The sequence below is a fragment of the Convolutriloba macropyga genome, chromosome 3 (genome assembly GCF_964194025.1).
Source record: "Convolutriloba macropyga chromosome 3, txConMacr16.3, whole genome shotgun sequence".
Classification (NCBI taxonomy): domain Eukaryota; kingdom Metazoa; phylum Xenacoelomorpha; order Acoela; family Convolutidae; genus Convolutriloba; species Convolutriloba macropyga.
The window spans coordinates 29,745,661-29,766,561 of record NC_134470.1 but is presented as its reverse complement, the minus strand read 5'-3'; the positions used below and the strand labels follow the sequence as shown (position 1 = coordinate 29,766,561).

At 36.4% G+C, this 20,901-nt stretch overlaps 1 protein-coding gene across 1 annotated transcript in view; it reads left to right on the top strand.

Moving 5' to 3' along the window:
• Positions 1 to 369: 369 nt before the first annotated feature.
• LOC142336985 (meso-2,3-butanediol dehydrogenase-like) overlaps positions 370 to 20,901 on the top strand; it is a 58,239-nt gene continuing 37,707 nt past the window's right edge. Inside the window, exon 1 of the mRNA XM_075385988.1 lies at positions 370 to 494. The gene's annotated coding sequence lies outside the window, so the exon portion shown is untranslated. The remainder of the gene's footprint in view (positions 495 to 20,901) is intronic.

Below are 20,901 nucleotides of genomic sequence, written 5' to 3'. Positions count from 1 at the left end.
AATAATGTGGGTTTTTCCAAAAAAAATAATTTGCAAAATTTGAATCGTCTTGCAAAAATCTTGTCTTATTTGAGGCTTTGAGGTCTTTTTTTTAGATAAGGCGTATCTGAACAAAATCATGCAATTTATATGGTGTGTTTTTTCAAAGGGCACGCGGCTGTTCAAAAGATGTTTAAAAAGTCAGTTTAACAGCGCCCTTCAAAGTTTGTCGAAAAATATACAGCTGTACATGAATTGTTTTAGTCTTCAACTTTGCACACCCATGCAGTATAACGAGATGAGAAAACGAACAACAATGGCTCAGAACAGTTTCGGTATTAACAGTTTGCTATTCTGCAATATTATACCATGTTATCAATAAAACAAACACAGCAGTTGAACGAAATAGTACCGAGCTCTTTCTTAATCTTGTGCTCGGCATATCATATCACGTTTCACACCGTAACCATAATATTATCTTAGTTGTTCGTCTGATGTGATATTCGGTGCGTCCGGTGAGTGGATTTTTCACAGTAGCTTAATACCACTAACAGCATCTATTTTGCCAATTTTCCCACAATTAAGGAAAACATTGCTTGGTTCAACCTCTCCAGAGACAAATTAGCATGCATGGTCTCCAGACAGACAAATTAGCATGCTGTGGGTAAATTGCGATAGAGAGCTCAGCAAACAGGAAACTTCACTCTAAATAAAGTTCAGGTAAATTTACCTGAAAAAACACCTGAATTTACCTGAATCGTTCAGGCAAATTGTTCCCACCTGAACTACACCTGAACTTACCTGAAATTTACCTGAAATTTACCTGAAAATTTCAGGCGTCACTGGCTGAACTTTTACCTGAACTTGCCTGAAAATCACCTGAAAAATACACCTGAAAAGTTCAGGTAGTTTTTCTGGTTCAGGTATTTTTTACCTGAATTTCACCTGAAAATTTCAGGTTTTTAACCTGAAATTTTCAGGTGAAATTCAGGAAAAAATACCTGAACCAGAAAAACTACCTGAACTTTTCAGGTGTATTTTTCAGGTGATTTTCAGGCAAGTTCAGGTAAAAGTTCAGCCAGTGACGCCTGAAATTTTCAGGTAAATTTCAGGTAAAAATACCTGAACCAGAAAAACTACCTGAACTTTTCAGGTGTATTTTTCAGGTAATTTTCAGGCAAGTTCAGGTAAAAGTTCAGCCAGTGACGCCTGAAATTTTCAGGTAAATTTCAGGTAAATTTCAGGTAAGTTCAGGTGTAGTTCAGGTGGGAACAATTTGCCTGAACGATTCAGGTAAATTCAGGTGTTTTTTCAGGTAAATTTAAACCAGCCGAAAAACAACCTGAGGAGCTCAAAAACCAGAAAACACTATTAGAAAGCGCAGCAAATGCGGATCCTTACAAGCCCTCACAAACAGAGCACACAAACGAAACAGAGGGCAACAGAGAAAATGAGCAACTGTCGGAAAAATTTTCCCCAGTCAATTTATCAACCGACAATTGAGAAAAATTTTCCAGTATAATGTAATTTTTAAGTGAATCTCAGCTTAGTATGCACATAGTACACACCTTATACAGGACCGCCATCGAGAAGGCGTCCACTAAGGCCCCGAACTATTGGAGAGCGCTAATAGGATGCGCGGCAAAACCGGATCCATAGATGCTCTCACTAATAAAACAAACAAACAAAACAAAAGACAACAAATAAATGAGCAACTGTGGGAAATGTTTTCCTCAGTCAATTTATCAACCGACCATTGAGAGAAAAATTTTCCAGTATAATGTGATTTTTAAATGAATCTCAGCTCAGTATGCACACAGTACACACCTTATACAGGACCGCCATCAAGAAGTCGTCCACTAAGGCCCCGAACTATTGGAGAGCGCTAATAGGATGCGCGGCAAAACCGGATCCATAGATGCTCTCACTAATAAAACAAACAAACAAAACAAAAGACAACAAATAAATGAGCAACTGTGGGAAATGTTTTCCTCAGTCAATTTATCAACCGACCTTTGAGAAAAACTTTCCATTATAACGTAATTTTTAAGTGAATCTCAGCTCAGTATGCACATAGTACACACCTTATACAGGACCGCCATCAAAAGGCGTCCACTAAGGCCCCGAACTATTGGAGAGCGCTAATAGGATGCGCGGCAAAACCGGATCCATAGATGCTCTCACTAATAAAACAAACAAACAAAACAAAAGACAACAAACAAATGAGCAACTGTCGGAAATTTTTTCCTCAGTCAATTTATCAACCTACCATTGAGAATAAATTTTCCAGTATAATGTGATTTTTAAGTGAATCTCAGCTCAGTATGCACATAGTACACACCTTCTAAAGGACCGCCATCAAGAAGGCGTCCACTAAGGCCCCGAACTATTGGAGAGCGCTAATAGGATGCGCGGCAAAACCGGATCCATAGATGCTCTCACTAATAAAACAAACAAACAAAACAAAACACAACAAATAAATGAGCAACTGTCGGTAATGTTTTCCTCAGTCAATTTATCAACCGACCTTTGAGAAAAACTTTCCAGTATAACGTAATTCTTAAGTGAATCTCAGCTCAGTATGCACATAGTACACACCTTATACAGGACCGCCATCAAGAAGGCGTCCACTAAGGCCCCGAACTATTGGAGAGCGCTAATAGGATGCGCGGCAAAACCGGATCCATAGATGCTCTCACTAATAAAACAAACAAACAAAACAAAAGACAACAAATAAATGAGCAACTGTCGGAAATGTTTTCCTCAGTCAATTTATCAACCGACCATTGAGAAAAAATTTTCCAGTATAATGTAATTTTAAAGTGGATCTCAGCTCAGTATGCACATGGTACACACCTTATACAGGACCGCCACGAGAAGGCGCCCACTAAGGTCCCAAAAACTCTGTCAGGGGAACGGAAGATAATCAGAGATAACCGAAGACCACGCATTTGAGTTTCAAGAGAAGGAGATCCAAACAAATCAGAAAGCAGAGCCAAACAAAGATTAAAAAATGAAACAGTAGGGAAACGAAAGCAAAAAAGTAAAAACATCACAAAAAAAAGAACCAGCCCAAGAAGACCAGTACCAAAGTCTCTTAACAACAGACATGACCTCTGAATCAAAAGGGCATGAAAACTAGATATGAAACAATCAACCAGAAAACGTTCCATCAGAAAAATTCAGCGTAAACTTTAGATTAAAGAACCGCAAAAAGACATCGAATGAAAAGACTGTGAAAAAGAGACAAGACAAATGAAAAATAGCGCACAAGAGGGCCCAGTATGGTTTCCTTGAACAAGTCAAAACAAACAAGACGGGAAAAGTTAAAAAAGAAACAAGCGAAAAACTCAAGTAGAAAAACTCAGAACATCAGGCAGAAAATCTATCAAGCTAGAAGCAGATTTTTCCTCAATACCGACCTCTAAAATTAAAAAAGCTATCCTCATTCCTAAATAAATAAAAAACAAAAAATACATCGCTTCGGCAAAGTACCACCAAAACAGCCAAAAAACAAAAACAAAATCCAGAATCAAAAACACGCTGAAAACCCATGGCGATGAAAGATTTAAAAAAACCAAATTACAATTAAACTCAACCAAGAAATCAGCAGTCAAAAAGAAACAACAGATGCGCTCTTTCTACAAAGAATGGAGCTACGTTGCCTCGCCACAAAGAAAGACAAAACTAGAAAAAAAACAAAACAAAACAAATTAAAAAATGCTGTTTGCAAAACAAACTACAGCCAACAGAAGATTGACCAAACCTGTTTATCAGAGTGTTACAGTAGGGAACTGCGAGTAGAAACAAAGAAAGCAGCACAAAAAAGAAAAACAGCATCAAAGTTTAAGAACATCTGACAAAAACAACCAAGCCGAAAGAAGCATTTATACCTCAATGCGGACCTCTAATATAAAGAAGTAATCTCACGTCTAAAAAAATTACAATACAAAGCTCTAATGAAACATTCAAAAAGAACAAAAAAGTAAAGGAGAAGCCAAATACCAATTACCTTTAAATCTAGAACGCAAAACAAAACAGCTCAGTAGTTAAGCCACATAGACAGAACTGGAAACAAACGAGAACAAAAAACAAAACAAAAACACTACAGAAAAATACAACACAAACAGCCACATTTTAAATACAGAACCAAAAACAATACAAACCCATGGCAAAAAAAGATTTTGAAAATCAAATCCAGAATTAAACTCTATAAAAACCAGTAGTAAAAAATAAATAACAGATGCATCCTTTCTACAATAAATGGAAGCTACAAACCGGCGCCTCCCAAAACAGACAGAGACATTAACAGCAAAAAAACTCACAAAATTACAACAAAAGATATCAAAAGATATCAAACTTGACGAAAAGAACACTTAGCAAGAGAAACAGCGGCTGAGCACTAAATCAAATTTAAAAAGCATAGCACGATAATGAGAAAAACAACGAAAAACGGTTGATACAAAAAACTTGAAACCCCAATGCAATCAGTTTTTTTTCTCATCACGTTATCTTCCGCTCAAAAATGATTAGTACCGATGAGTTGCAATGAATGAAAATTGCTGGTTTATTAGGATAGTTTCTATCATGAGAACAGAAATAGGTTGAAAAAAATAGAGAAGTGGAAATTAAATATCTGAAGCCCAAAGAAATTTAATTGGAAACAACTTGCATCTCCTCCCTCAGTATGGCATGAACACTCTTCTTGACATCAAAACTTAAAACAACATCACAAAGCTAGGGATTTCGGGAATTACGTAAATGAAGTGAGTGGATGTTGTACATAAATAAAGGGAGCAGCAACAAGATTGTTATAGTTTATTAGATACATCACCTCAAAACGCAGATTTTAATGTTATTTTTGAAGTTTTGTGCGCAAATGCTTTTTCTTTTTTATTTTCTCTCAAAATTTAAATGAAATCCGTATAAATAAAATGTATAAATAGGATTATCCGATTAGCTAAAATTAAATATGAGATCTCTCGGTTAAAACTCGCCAGATATAGCGATTAAATAAATAACAGGAAACGGAAGTTTATAATCTTAAAAAAAGACGGTCAAGGGAAGTTTTAACCGAGAGCTCAAAGATACTGGATAAAAATTAATATTAAAAGCAGCAAGAGAACGGTATAATAAATGAAGCAATAGTTAAATGAAACTTGAAATAATTAGAATTAACGTCAATTAGAACAATCTTGCATCTCCTCCCTCAATAAGGCATGAAGGTTTTTTTAAATAGAAACACAAGAAAATTGAGTAAAATGAAATCCGTTTAAAGAAAACGCATAATAGGATTATCCGGTTGATTAAAATTTTATATAGATCTCTCGGTTAAAATTCTCCATTTATTAAGATGAAATAAATAACAGCAAACAAAAGTGACTGAAGGCCGAGAAGCCTAACAGTCACTTTCCTACCCTTACAACGTTCCGAAATTAAAATAAGTCAGGGAAAATTTTAACCGATAGCTCAAAGACAGTAGATAAAAATAAACAACTTTAATGTTAAGAAATAGCGGCACAAGAACAGGATAATAAAATGAAGCAATAGTTAAATGAAGCTTGAAGAACTAATTAGCGTTAACATCAATTAGAACAATCTTGCAGCTCGTCCCTCAATAAGGCATGAAGGTTTTTTTAAATAGAAACACAAGAAAATTGAGTAAAATGAAATCCGTTTAAAGAAAACGCATAATAGGATTATCCGGTTGCCTAAAATTTTAAATAGATCTCTCGGTTAAAATTCTCCATATATTAAGATGAAATACATAACACCAAACAAAAGTGACTGAAGGCCGAGAAGCCTAACAGTCACTTTCCTACCTTTACAAAGTTCCAAACTTAAAGAAACAGTCAGGGGAAATTTTAACCGAGAGCTTAAAGACACTGGATAAAAATAAACTTTAACATTTAGAAATAGTGGCTTAGGAACAGGATAATAAAATGAAATAATAATTAAATGAAGCTTGAAGAACTAATCAACATCAGTTAAAACAACCCTGCGTCTCCTCCCTCAATAAGGCTTGAACATTCTTCTTGGAATCAAAATTAAATGCAACACGTCAAAGCGAGGGATTTCGGGAATTCTGTAAATGAAGTGAAAGGATGTTGCACATAGACAAAGGGAGCAGCTACAAGATTGTTATAGTTTATTAGATAAAACATCAACTCAAAACGGAACATGTAATTTTTTTGGAATTTTGCGCACAAAGGCTTTTAATTTTTGTTTTCTTTTTAAAATAGAAACATAACAAAATTGAGTAAAATGAATCTGTTTAAATAAAATGTATAAATAGGACTATCCGATTGGCTAAGGTTAAATATGAGATCTCTTGGTTAAAACTCTCCAAATATTGCGATAAAAGAAATAACAACGAAACGGAAGTGACTGAAAGCCGAGAAGCCTAACGGTCACTTTCCTAACCTTACTAGTTCCAACCTTAAAAAAAGACAGTCAAGGGAAGTTTTAACCGAGAATTCAAAGATACTGGATAAAAAATAATATTAAAAGCGGCAAGAGAACGGTATAATAAATGAAGCAATAGTTAAATGAAACTTGAACTAATTAGAATTAACGTCAATTAGAACAATCTTGCATCTCCTCCCTCAATAAGGCATGAAGGGCTTTTTAAATAGAAACACAAGAAAATTGAGTAAAATGAAATCCGTTTCAAGAAAACGCATAATAGGATTATCCGGTTGATTAAAATTTTATATAGATCTCTCGGTTAAAATTATCCATTTATTATGATGAAATAAATAACACCAAACAAAAGTGACTGAAGGCCGAGAAGCCTAACAGTCACTTTCCTACCCTTACAAAGTTCCGAAATTAAAAAAGTCAGGGAAAATTTTAACCGATAGCTCAAAGACAGTAGATAAAAATAAACAACTTTAATGTTAAGAAATAGCGGCACAAGAACAGGATAATAAAATGAAGCAATGGTTAAATGAAGCTTGAAGAACTAATTAGCGTTAACATCAATTAGAACAATCTTGCAGCTCGTCCCTCAATAAGGCATGAAGGTTTTTTTAAATAGAAACACAAGAAAATTGAGTAAAATGAAATCCGTTTAAAGAAAACGCATAATAGGATTATCCGGTTGCCTAAAATTTTAAATAGATCTCTCGGTTAAAATTCTCCATATATTAAGATGAAATAAATAACACCAAACAAAAGTGACTGAAGGCCGAGAAGCCTAACAGTCACTTTCCTACCCTTACAAAATTCCAAACTTAAAGAAACAGTCAGGGGAAATTTTAACCGAGAGCTTAAAGACAATGGATAAAAATAAACTTTAACGTTTAGAAATAGCGGCTTATGAACAGGATAATAAAATGAAATAATAATTAAATGAAGCTTGAAGAACTAATCAACATCTGTTAAAACAACCTTGCGTCTCCTCCCTCAATAAGGCATGAACGTTCTTCTTGGAATCAAAATTAATTGCAACACGTCAAAGCGAGGGATTTCGGGAATTCTGTAAATGAAGAGGAAGGATGTTGCACATAGACAAAGGGAGCAGCTACAAGATTGTTATAGTTTATTAGATAAAACATCAACTCAAAACGGAACATGTAATTTTTTTGGAATTTTGTGCACAAAGGCTTTTACTTTTTTGTTTTCTTTTTAAAATAGAAACATAACAAATTTGAGTAAAATGAATCTGTTTAAATAAAATGTATAAATAGGACTATCCGATTGGCTAAGGTTAAATATGAGATCTCTTGGTTAAAACTCTCCAAATATTGCGATAAAAGAAATAACACGAAACGGAAGTGACTGAAAGCCGATAGGCCTAACGGTCACTTTCCTAACCTTACTAGTTCCAACTTTAAAAAAAGACAGTCAATGGAATTTTTAACCGAGAGCTCAAAGATACTGGATAAAAATTAAAATTAAAAGCGGCACGAGAACGGTATAATAAATGAAGCAAAATTTAATTGAAACTTGAACTTATTAGAATTAACGTCAATTAGAACAATCGTGCGTCTCCTCCCTCAATAAGGCCTAAATGTTCTTGAAATCGAAACTAAATACACCACGCTAAAGAGGCATTTTGGGAACTCTGTAGATGAAACGAGTGGATGTTCCACATAAATAAAGGGAGCAGCAACAAGATTGTTATAGTTTATTAGATACAACATCAACTCAAACCGGAACTTGTAATTTTTTTTAAATTTTGTGCGCAAAGGCTTTTTTTGTTTTTGTTTAAATAGAAATATAATAAATTTGAGTAAAATGCAATCCGTTTAATAAAAATGTATAAATATGATTATCCGGTTGGCTAATATTTAAAATATGAGTTAAAATTCTCCATATATTGCGATAAAGATAAATCAACGGAACGAAAGTAACCGAAGGCCGAGAAGCCCATCAGTGACTTTCCAAACAATTTTTTGTAAGCTTTAAGCCGGATCTACAGGCAACTGAGAGGTGAATAAGATACCAGTCAAAATTCAACTTAAGGAAAAAAACAATTAAGGAGAATTTTAACTTAGAGTTCGCACAGTTTAGGTTAACACAGACATCTGGTAAAGTAGTTTTAAGGCAGAAAAATCAATAAGTGAAAGAATCTAGGCAAATTTTTCACTATCAAGCATCATACCAGCAATTTTAGCGATTGTTCGGATTAGTTTTTGCTGTCCGAAGTCATCTAGGTGACACTTATCAAATTTGCGAAAATGACATGGATTAATAAGTTTATTAGGGTAAAACATATCACCAAGCTTTTCTTTCATTTTCCTATTAAAAGCTTGAAGTCTAGAATGAGAAAATTTATCAACATCAGTAGAGCTATATTCTGCATGGTCCATTCGAGGCAACAATTCAAGAAAAAGCACATGATGTTTGTAAGGCAAATGTTCAACCAAATCAGTATAATATTTCAAAATTCTTTCTTCTGATGTACTGTTAAAATCATTATTTCCAACACACACTAAAACGCGACGATATTGAACAATTTCTGGGAAAAGCGACATAAGGTCTTTAGCGCACCTACCACCTTTACTTTCATTATGCACAGCAAGATCCTTGATGCAATCATAAAACTCATAATTGTTAAAAGCATTTCGCATATTTGAGTCACCTACAATTAGCACCTTATCATTTAATACTAACCTAACATGCGTTACCAAATAGAACATATAGTCCAGCATTGTTTGAACATCGTCGTTTCTGTCGTTGTCGTAAAAGTAGAATTTGAACCCATTTCTTCTGACCGTTCTTTTGACATCCATATCTACGTCGAAAAAGAACAATAAAAGCTAGAGAAACGGACTTTATCACAAAGACCATAGAACTAATATAATGTTACATAGACAAAAACCACAAAACAAAAGATAGAAACCGACTTTACCTCAAAGACCACAGAACTCAAATAATGCTACAGAGGCCAAAAACCAAAAAAAGCCGTCACAAGCAGAAAAATCCTACTGTAAATCCGACGCGTAATTATTGTATCGCAAAATATGCCTCAAAACAACATGGTCAAGTTTGCAATCTGGAACAGAACACTTATGCAAGGACAAAGGGTGAAAATCAAATAAGGACTCATATTGAATTAGAAAAACGTCGGCCTCATCATCAACTGATACGCAGTAGGAGCGTGACTTATTCTGGTAAAAATGAGTTTTGATGGCTTTACAAGCAAAAAAAATTTTTTCATTCGCAACTAGGATCTTTTGTACCAAAACAAAGACCGGTGAGGCACAATCTTCAATAGTGACATCCGAGATCAGCACATCGTTAACAGAAAATCTAGTCCCTTTTATTATTGCGCTCATTGACTGCATGCACTCCTTCGACGATAAACACTTCTGAAATTCAACGTTTCGACACCAAATGTCAGATATTTTATCAAACTTACAACCGGGAAAACTATCAGACTTCATTGGCACACCATCTTTCCACTCATGATACTCATTTACTTGATGACGTATCGCTAAACTCTTGCAAATGTTTTTGAAATTGCATACATTGTGCGTTAAACGTTTGAAAAACTGGTGTTTTCTTTCATATCGTAAAACGCTCTGATACAGAAAGGGCCCAGAGCATTTAAGAATTCTAGTAAAGTGGATCAACTTATGCTGTTTGAAGGTCACCGATTCCAATGGAAACAAATTTGTATAAGACTGCAGATGATCGTCTGAAACAAAAGATAAAATTTTTGGAAGATTTAATATTTTAGAACAGACAATCAGTAAATACTCACGAATTAAAACTCCAAGCTGTTGGTAGTCGGATTCCACAAACGCCGGGCTAAGCAGAAAACTGATTAGATCAAAAAAGTCAAGGAGAAACTTCGAGACCTCAGTGCATGGAACAAGATCATAAACCATAAGAGGTAAAAAACGATATAGTGTAAACATTTGGTCATACTTTTCACGAAAATGACCGTGACTTTTGTCTTTAATCCTATCAAAATCAAACTCAGAAGGCTTTCCATCAATATCACGTTCGTAACCAAAATTATTGATCCTAGAATTTAAGATATCAACACTGAGACACTCCGGAATAAGGTCATTTAAAACAACCCGAATAATATTAATAAGACTACCCTGAAAAATATCATGATGCAAATCACAAGTAAAGTTTTTGTATGGGTCAAAGTGATCAGTTTGTAACAAACAAAAAGTTTTTACTCCATTTCTTTTCCTGAGGGCATCTTCACGGCACGAGTCGGGTGTCCTAAGATATTGAAAACGCTCTTCGAAGACAGTTTTAAACAGCGATTGAGGTAAGGTACATTTTTCGCAACAAGAGCCGCCTGAAAAACTTTTGTTGAAACCAAAAACAGCGTGATAAGCTAAATTGTCAGCAACAAAAATTAATCTTCTAAAAGCAACAGTATAGGAACATCCTAGTTTTGTTTTTATTTCAGCGCCTTTTTCTAAAGTAAGCAAATCATTTTTTATTTCACATAAAACCTGCTTAAACCCATAAGTTTCGATATCTAAGTACGATACAAGCGCCGCTAAGTGAATCATTCTCATATCGGAAAGCAACCACGGTGGCAAATTTTTTAAGGACCAGTAAAAACAACCAATTTTATGTATTGTGGCCCTGCTACCGATTGGATTCACCGGTTCAATTTCATCGAAATATAATTCCAAAGACAGATAAAAATTCTGCTCGCCAATATCACTGTCAACAGAAACATCAAGTTCACTTAAAACCGTAGATCGGTTGAGAGAATTAGAGAAACTGAGCTTGCCTTCAGTTTGCATGCAATCTAAAATTATTCCACTCTTGCTTAACGTTTTCAAAAGTTCTCTATAGGCACTCATAATCTCAAAAATTTCATCATGAAATAAGATTGTTTTTTTCAAAACCTGAGAAATGGGCACAAACTGACCCGTTCTCTCTGCCTCAATATAAACAGTTTTCCCCCTTACTGATCTAGTTTCGTACTCGGAACCGAACACTAAATCTTTTGGTGGAACAAATTGAGTGTTTTGTTTCAAAAGCCTTATGAGCTGATATTCGTTTTCAACGGAACAAAACTTAAAATTTTCACAAGCACTCATCAGCTGTCTAGAAATATCGTTTGATAAAAGATCTGGACGTTGTTCGGCAATCTTGCTTAAACAAAGCGATACAGTTTGTATTAGATCTTTTGTTATGTTACCAGCAGATCCTAAAAAACGAAAAGCTTGGTTCCAAGTAGCAGAAGTATCACGTAAAGAATTAAGAAGTACATCCTCCCCAGAGCTTCCATTAATGAAGCGCGCAAGTCTTGAACTTAATGCTTTTTGGCTGTCTATTTCAACAGGAGGTGAGGGAACATCGAAATCTATCACACTCTCGGTCATGTTTGGCGGGTCAATATTTTCACTATCACATGTTACATCTATTGACCTGTGATATTTTCTTGTGTGCTTATAAAGATATGTTAGGCTTCCAAAAACTCTAGGACAGGAAGGACATGTAAAAGAAAATGCGGAGCCGTGGTAATTACTGAGATGAGAGGAATAGTTTTTCAGAGTTAGAGATTGCTCCGGACAATTTAAAAACTTGCACTTAAAACCAGTCGTTGAAGCAGTTCCCAAAATCTTCTGCTTGCACCAATCGTATGTCCTGGGCTGGGTTTTTCCTAAAAAAGAGGAGGATAAAGTACTGTAATTGTTATCTTCCTGAGTGTCAGAAATTACTTCTTCCACATCATATTCACTCGTTTCGTTAGCGGAAGATTTAACTTTAGGTTGGGCAAATGATTGAATCAAAAAAATTTCTATTTCAGTTGATTTCTTTTCGGCCATTTCTTCCTCGTGTTTCTTAATGTGGTTCACAAAGCTATTAAAACCCGAGAAAAGCCTTGAACAAGCAAAGCACTTGAATTCCGCTTCTAAACGATGCTCATCTCGCAAATGACTCAAAAAATTATAGCTGGTGAGCTCTACTAATTTGGTGCAAAAATCGCAAATCGTCTTATAAAGAGGTCTTGCACTATTGTAATCTTGAGGAGCACAGTACTCGAAATTGCTTTTTGATGACCTTACAAATTGAGAGTTATCCGTTAAGTTACAGGAAAAGCTGTTATCAATATTTGAGTTCTGAGCTCCATTAAGGTGAGATTCTCCACCGTCGTTTACAAACTCTGCACTAGAGTTTGTATGAACTATTTCTTTAGTTCCAGTCATATTTTCTATACCTTCTTCAGACCGATTACCGTTTTGGATTATACAATCAGAACACGTGCTAGTTTTTGTAGCAATCAAGGCATTATTGGGATCTCCTGCTCGATAGTCATTAACACAATTTGAGCTATTGTTTTCAACTAAAAGTAGCTTATTATTGTCTACTAGATGTTCACCGGACCAATCAACCTCTGTGACCACATATGGCGAAACTGCATCAGAAGTTGTTTGGGAACTATCAGGCTCATCAATTAACTGTGAACTACATTCATTAATACAGTTTGAGCTAGAAACGTGGACACTATGAAATGTATCGCAGCCTCTTATAATTCCATCGCAGGAATCAACTTCACTGATACTCGAAAAAATTTTACCAGACCGTGTGCTACGCGTTGGCGCAGTGAATATTTAACCTATATCTTTTGATTGATGTTCTTCAGTGAACGGACACATACAAAACTCTTTGTTTCTGCCAAAATAGCTTTTACAATATGACACCGTTACTTCGTCGCCCTTATTGATGTCGGTTAAAGTTCTGATAAACACTATTCCGTCTTTACCTTTTGATGTCTCATACTTGCAGTTCGGACGACAAGAATGGTTCACGAAGGACAACGGTCCCTGAAGCGAGAATGTTGACGAATCTCGAAAAAAATGGAAAAATTACACTCGGGCATGCTGTCAATACTCTCCGGGCAATACGAAACTACACCGGACAGACCAGTTTTTACTTTATTCGGTGCAATATTTACGTTAGCTACAACTTTAATTCCAGCATAACCTCTATTCTGGTCATCCAAGTACATAGATTCCTTTTCATACGAAACATTTTCAAATGAAGCTAAGTAAAGATATCTCATATACCTAAATATCGTGGACTGTTTACTGATAGCAATTCTCTGATCGGACCTAACAGCCCGGTGACTTCTTTGCTTCCCTTTATCAACCAATTCGTCTAAGAGGATCCAGTCAGCACTAGCAACCTCAAAAAAGTCCTGCAGATTTTTCTCGATTTCAGAATACTCCATCCGAGAAAGTGAATCACTGTTCGATAGCATGCAATAGCATCTAAAAACAGTCCTGAGAGGAGCACAAATCCTAACAATACAACATAAACCTTGACGAACAAAACCAAAAATTGCTATAGTCGACTGTCTCAGCAAATGAAGAAAACAATAACGATGAAGTATATTGACTGCAGCTCAATTGTTTCAAAAGGCAAAACATTACATATTACTCCAACAAAACATAAACAAAATGTGATTTCTGCAACAAAGGTTAAATAAAACTGCGCATCGTATTATGGAGAAACTTTGACTAAAGTTTGAAAGATCTAATTCCACAAACTATTGAGAGGACGAAGAAATTCTCAGCACGAAAGCTCCAATATTACTGAATAATTAAAGTAAAATTGATACCAGTTTAAAACAAAAATCATGAGAAAACTTCCGATAGACTTATTACTATCACTTTATTGAGTTCGGGGAGATCAAGATTCAACTGCTTTGATTTTCTACATCTTCAGCCAACTTTCGAGCAAGCATGTCTACTTGGCAGGTCACCTTGCTACACGAGATCTTGAATACCATTATTTGTAGAAACGACCAAATAACAAACTTAGCCTCCGGATACCTCATGTTTAACACGTAGAAGACACGCATTGCAATATCAATCGCATTAAAGAAGTCTCTCGCTTCAATGAGTCCAATCGGCGAGACGACAAAGCACTAAAACAATTGTGTAAAAAGTTTTGATACATAAAAAAGTTTTGAAAAAAAGAAGAGAAAGCAGATAAACCTGGGGCGAAGATTTCAAAATCGTTCCGGTTTGATGCTTGTGAAGAAGCGATTCGATGTTAGTTACGTCCTAAATTCGACATTGAAAGACATTGAAATAACAATCGAAAAGAATCGAGAATAGTAAAAAGCTTAAAATTACAGGTATGTCAACAATGAAGTTCTCTTGTGCCATCCTGATTGCCTCCACTATAGTTGGGCGACTTTTCACTCCAGCTGGAAGCTTCACAGGCGAGAGCAAGGGTAAAGCACGCAACGCAAGCTCGCTTTCAGGTACTAAATGAAATGACATACAAAATTTGAAAAACGTCGGAAAAAAACCAAAAATTTACCTTGCTTTGCTCTCAAGTCAGCAATCCTATCACGAGCCTCTTTAGGGGGATCACGGATATACTTAGACAACGTAATTACAAAAGGAAGAAACAACTTCGCAAAGCTCTCTCCAGAGGCCGATGGAACCCAGAGTTTGAATTCTTCGTTCAACTGAAATCAAACGTCCAATATTTTCAAAGGCAGTATTAACTTTTGTAAAGAAAATCTACCAATAAAACTGAACAACGGAAATAACCTTGTCAAAGATTCGAATATCTAATTCTATACAGTAAAGGTCGTTGGAGTAGTCAACGGCTGCCTTCTCCGACAACAACTTCTGCCTTTCTAGCAGCGTTTTTTGTCTCAAATCAGAGCTGCTCATATCAGGCTCAGTAAACAACCTCATGAGCGGCGTTAGATCAGCCGGCTCCTCATTGTCAACAACTTTTTCCCTTCGGGTTCGCTTTGCGGTGACCTGGGATCCTACCAGAAAAAAAATACTGAAAAATATCTCCACGTATAATTGAATAATTCAAATGAGTTAGAAGTAGACCTTCTCCTTGGCGACTGTCCCTCAACTTTGCCTCCGTTCGCCGGCTCTTCAAATTTTCCTCTATAGTTCCAGTGGGAGTATGCTTTCGCATTTTTCCACCGGCAAGAGTTTCCACAAAATATGGTTTGAATAAAACAGCCTAAATTCAACAAAAAAAATCACTTAGAGAAACGCGCAAGAAAATCTAGAGAACTAACATAAGGGCAGTTTTCGTCGACAGAGGTCAGCTCAGGGAACGCCTCAATGGCTATTTTCGCATACTTAATTTTTGTTTCCGTGCTGGGTTTTAGTTTATCAAGGGTATTGTATCCGGGTGATCTCTAAATAAAGAAAGGTAAATCGTTAAACACTGAAGCTATCAAAGACATAAATGTCTTATACCTTTGTCATTTCATCAACTATCACACGGGTCAATTGCTTGAGACCGCTGTTAGATTTGACACTGATATGGCTAGCAAGTTCTCGGAGCGTCACGGCCGTGAGATCTTCTAATTCTGGGGCAACCAAAGGAGTAGTGGGTGTAGCAGATTGCGCTAAACCTGATTGTGAAACAGGCGTGGTGTTCCTATCGACACTCACTAATGGTGAAGAACTCTGACTTATAAGGTCTTTCAATTCTAATATTGCCGGCAGAGGGAAACCAACAGCCATCAATTGATCGTCCGTCATTAATTTAAAAGAAGCAGGAGTCAGACACGATCGAACAATTGATTCTCTCAAAAGAGCCTGCTGAGGAGCATCCAAATCCATTTGTTGAAGATAGCTAATTAGAGGCATTTTCAATCTACAAAAAACCAATGAAAACTTTTGAATAAATTTTTCCTTTAGTGAACGGACCGGAAAAATCCAGAAGCAAAATCTCAATGAAAACATACATCAAGCAAATCAGTAACCTGGAGAAAAGGTAATGAAATGCCAATTGCTCTCGTGATCAACTGAAGGTCGAGAAACCTACCAGTTACGCAAACAACAAAAAATAAAAGTTTTTGAATGTTTTCCACAAACGAACCAACAAGCAATCAAGAAGAAAATGTCCGTAAAAATTCATATTGAGCAATTCAGGAAACTTTAAAGCAGATGAAAGGTCGCCCACTTGCACTTATGCTCAACTGAAGGTCGAAAAACCTAGCAGTGAGCACAACTCCCCGATAAATCAGAAATCTAATCCTTTAAACTCTTTCCTCAAAGGAAGAAGTATAACAATCCAGCGGCAAATTCTCAAACAAAATCATATATCAAACAAATCAGAATCTATAAAATCAGATAATTAGGTGACAACTGTGACCTATGTCCAACTGTAGGTGGAAAAACCTAACAACAAGCACAACTGCCACATAAAAACGCAGGCTATCAAGTCTTTGATTTAGTAAACGAACCAGAAGCAAAATCTCAATGAAAACATACATCAAGCAAATCAGTTACCTGGAGAAAAGGTATTGAGATGCCAATTGCTCTCGTGATCAACTGAAGGTCGAGAAACCTACCAGTTACGCGAACACCAAAATAAAAAGTTTTTGAATGCTCTCCACAAACGAACCAACAAGCAATCAATAAGCAAATGTCCATATAAATTCAAAACGAGCAATTCAGGAAACTTTAAAGCAGATGAAAGGTCGCCCAAGTGCACTTATGCTCAACTGAAGGTCGAAAAACCTAACAGTGAGCACAATTCCCCAATAAATCAGAAATCTAATCCTTAAAAATCTTTCCTCAAAGGAAGAAGTATAACAATCCAGCGGCAAAATCTCAAACAAAATCATATATCAAACAAATCAGAACCTATAAAATCAGATAATTAGGTGCCAACTGTGACCTATGTTCAATTGTAGGTGGAAAAACCTAACAACAAGCAAAACTACCACATGAAAAACGCAGGCTATCAAGTCTTTGATTTCGTAAACGAACCAGAAACATCCAGAAGCAAAATCTCAATGGAATGATACATCAATCAAATCAGGCACCTTCAAAGAAAATATTGAGATTTCCAATGGCTTTTGTGCTTAAGTGCAGGTCGAGAAACCTACCACTTAGCACAAACACCACAAACAAACGATCAATCAAGCAGCAAATGTCCGTACCAAATCATATCAAGACAACAGTTTTCAATTCATGAGTCAATATGATCTGCTTGGATAACGCAACCATGATCTTGCTCGCAGTTAAAGCATATTGCTTGAAGACAATGCTGGCAAATTCGAGTAACACTTTCTCGGAAAACAAGGTCATAACAGTTGCCGCACTCCGCCGTCTCGGAAAGAAACTTCGTTCCATTTCTCACGAAGAGTCCCACAACGTAGTATCTCTCGAGAAAACTTCTCAACCACCTGCGTCCAGGTGATTTGTTTTTGCGCCAAGATGACGGCACTTTCAGATTCCACGCTAAACTTCTTTCGTACACAAAATTGAGAAAAAATTTTTTAGACTTCACAAAATGGCTTGTAAGTCTAACGATCTCCTTTTCCTGTTCATCGTTAAATATTTTTCGTCGCCCGCCTTTCTCAGTGCCAAAGAGGCACCATCTTCTTAGACTTGAGTATGGAACATTACAGCGTCGTGATGCCTCACGCATAGAGCTTTCTTTCACCATTTCGACAGCCGAAGCTTTTTGGCTCTCGGTGAAACCTTTGAATTTTTCTATTTTCGAGACCACCATTTCTCTAAACAAAGAACTGACAACTCAGACTTATATTTAAGTAGAATGTGAGAATATGTATGGAAAAAGTCCTTCACTAGACTGAAAATCGCTTTTCATGAAACTGAGTATTTTTTGAGCTCGAAATTTGACAATGTGTTAACTACTTCCATCTCAGATCACCTAGAACAATAATTCCTTCTGCTTTAGATCCCATTTGGACTTTCCCACTCCTACTTAGGCACTCAATTGATTTGAATAAGTCCTCCACTATGTTGAAAAACACTTTTTGTTAAACTGTATAAAGATCGTATTTTGAGCGCGAAATCTGACAACGTGTTAAGTACTTCTATCACAGACCACCTACAACAATAATTCCTTCTGCTTTAGAACCCATTTGGACTTTCCCACTCCTCCGTAGGCGCTCAATTGATTTGAACAAGTCCATCACTATATTGAAAAACACTTTTTGTTAAACTGTATAAAGATCGTATTTTGAGCGCGAAATCTGACAACGTGTTAAGTACTTCTATCTCAGACCACCTAGAACAAAAATTTCTTCTGCTATAGGACCCATTCGAACTTTCCCACTCCTACTTAGGCGCTCAATTAATTTGAATAATTCCTTCACTGAGTTGAAAAACACTTTGTTAAACTGTATAAAGATCGTATTTTGAGCGCGAAATCTGACAACGTGTTAAGTACTTCTATCACAGACCACCTACAACGATAATTCCTTCTTCAATGGAACCCATTTGGATTTTCCCACTCCTCCTTAGGCGCCCAATTGATTTGAACAAGTCCTCCACTATATTGAAAAACACTTTTTGTTAAACTGTAAAAAGATCGTATTTTGAGCGCGAAATCTGACAACGTGTTAATTAATTCTATCACAGACAACCTACAACGATAATTCCTTCTGCGTTAGAACCCATTTGGACTTTCCCACTCCTACTTAGGCGCTCAATTGATTTGAACAAGTCCTTCACTATATTGAAAAACACTTTTTGTTAAACTGTATAAAGATAGTATTTTGAGCGCGAAATCTGACGTGTTAAGTACTTCTATCACAGACCACCTACAACGATAATTCCTTCTGCTTTAGAACCCATCTGGACTTTCCCACTCCTCCTTAGGCGCTCAATTGATTTGAACAAGTCCTTCACTACGTTGAAAAACACTTTGTTAAACTGTATAAAGATCGTATTTTGAGCGCGAAATCTGACAACGTGTTAAGTACTTCTATCACAGAAAACCTTCAAGGATAATTCCTTCTGCTTTTTGAACCCATTTGGACTTTCCCACTCCTCCTTAGGCGCTCAATTGATTTGAACAAGTCCTTCACTACCTTGAAAAACACTTTTTGTTAAACTGTATAAAGATCGTATTTTGAGCGCGAAATCTGACAACGTGTTAAGTACTTCTATCACAGACCACCTACAACGATAATTCCTTCTTCAATGGAACCCATTTGGATTTTCCCACTCCTCCTTAGGCGCCCAATTGATTTGAACAAGTCCTCCACTATATTGAAAAACACTTTTTGTTAAACTGTAAAAGGATCGTATTTTGAGCGCGAAATCTGACAACGTGTTAATTAATTCTATCACAGACAACCTACAACGATAATTCCTTCTGCGTTAGAACCCATTTGGACTTTCCCACTCCTACTTAGGCGCTCAATTGATTTGAACAAGTCCTTCACTATATTGAAAAACACTTTTTGTTAAACTGTATAAAGATAGTATTTTGAGCGCGAAATCTGACGTGTTAAGTACTTCTATCACAGACCACCTACAACGATAATTCCTTCTGCTTTAGAACCCATCTGGACTTTCCCACTCCTCCTTAGGCGCTCAATTGATTTGAACAAGTCCTTCACTACGTTGAAAAACACTTTGTTAAACTGTATAAAGATCGTATTTTGAGCGCGAAATCTGACAACGTGTTAAGTACTTCTATCTCAAGCCGCCTAGAACGATAATTCCTTCTGCTTTAGAACCCATTTGGACTTTCCCACTCCTCCTTAGGCGCCCAGTGGATGTGAACAAGTCCTTCACTATATTGAAAAACACTTTTTGTTAAACTGTATAAAGATCGTATTTTGAGCGCGAAATCTGACAACGTGTTAAGTACTTCTATCACAGAAAACCTTCAAGGATAATTCCTTCTGCTTTTTGAACCCATTTGGACTTTCCCACTCCTCCTTAGGCGCTCAATTGATTTGAACAAGTCCTACACTATGTTGAAAAACACTTTTTGTTAAACTGTATAAAGATCGTATTTTGAGCGCGAAATCTGACAACGTGTTAAGAACTTCTATCCCAGACCACCTAGAACGATAATTACTTCTGCTTTAGAACCCATTTGGACTTTCCCACTCCTCCTTAGGCTCCCAATTGATTTGAACAAGTCCTTCACTATATTGAAAAACACTTTTTGTTAAACTGTATAAAGATCGTATTTTGAGCGCGAAATCTGACAACGTGTTAAGTACTTCTATCCCAGACCACCTAGAACGATAATTACTTCTGCTTTAGAACCCATTTGGACTTTCCCACTCCTCCTTAGGCACCCAATTGATTTGAACAAGTCCTTCACTATATTGAAAAACACTTTTTGTTAAACTGTAAAAAGATCGTATTTTGAGCGCGAAATCTGACAACCTGTTAGGTACTTCTATCTCAGGCCACCTAGAACGATAATTCCTTCTGCTTTAGAACCCATTTGGATTTTCGCACTCCTCCTTAGGCGCTCAATTGATTTGAACAAGTCCTTCACTACGTTGAAAAACACTTTGTTAAACTGTATAAAGATCGTATTTTGAGCGCGAAATCTGACAACGTGTTAAGTTCTTCTGTCTCAGGCCACCTAGAACGATAATTCCTTCTGCTTTAGAACCCATTTGGACTTTCCCACTCCTCCTTAGGCGCCCAATTGATGTGAACAAGTCCTTCACTCTTTTGAAAAACACTTTTTGTTAAACTGTAT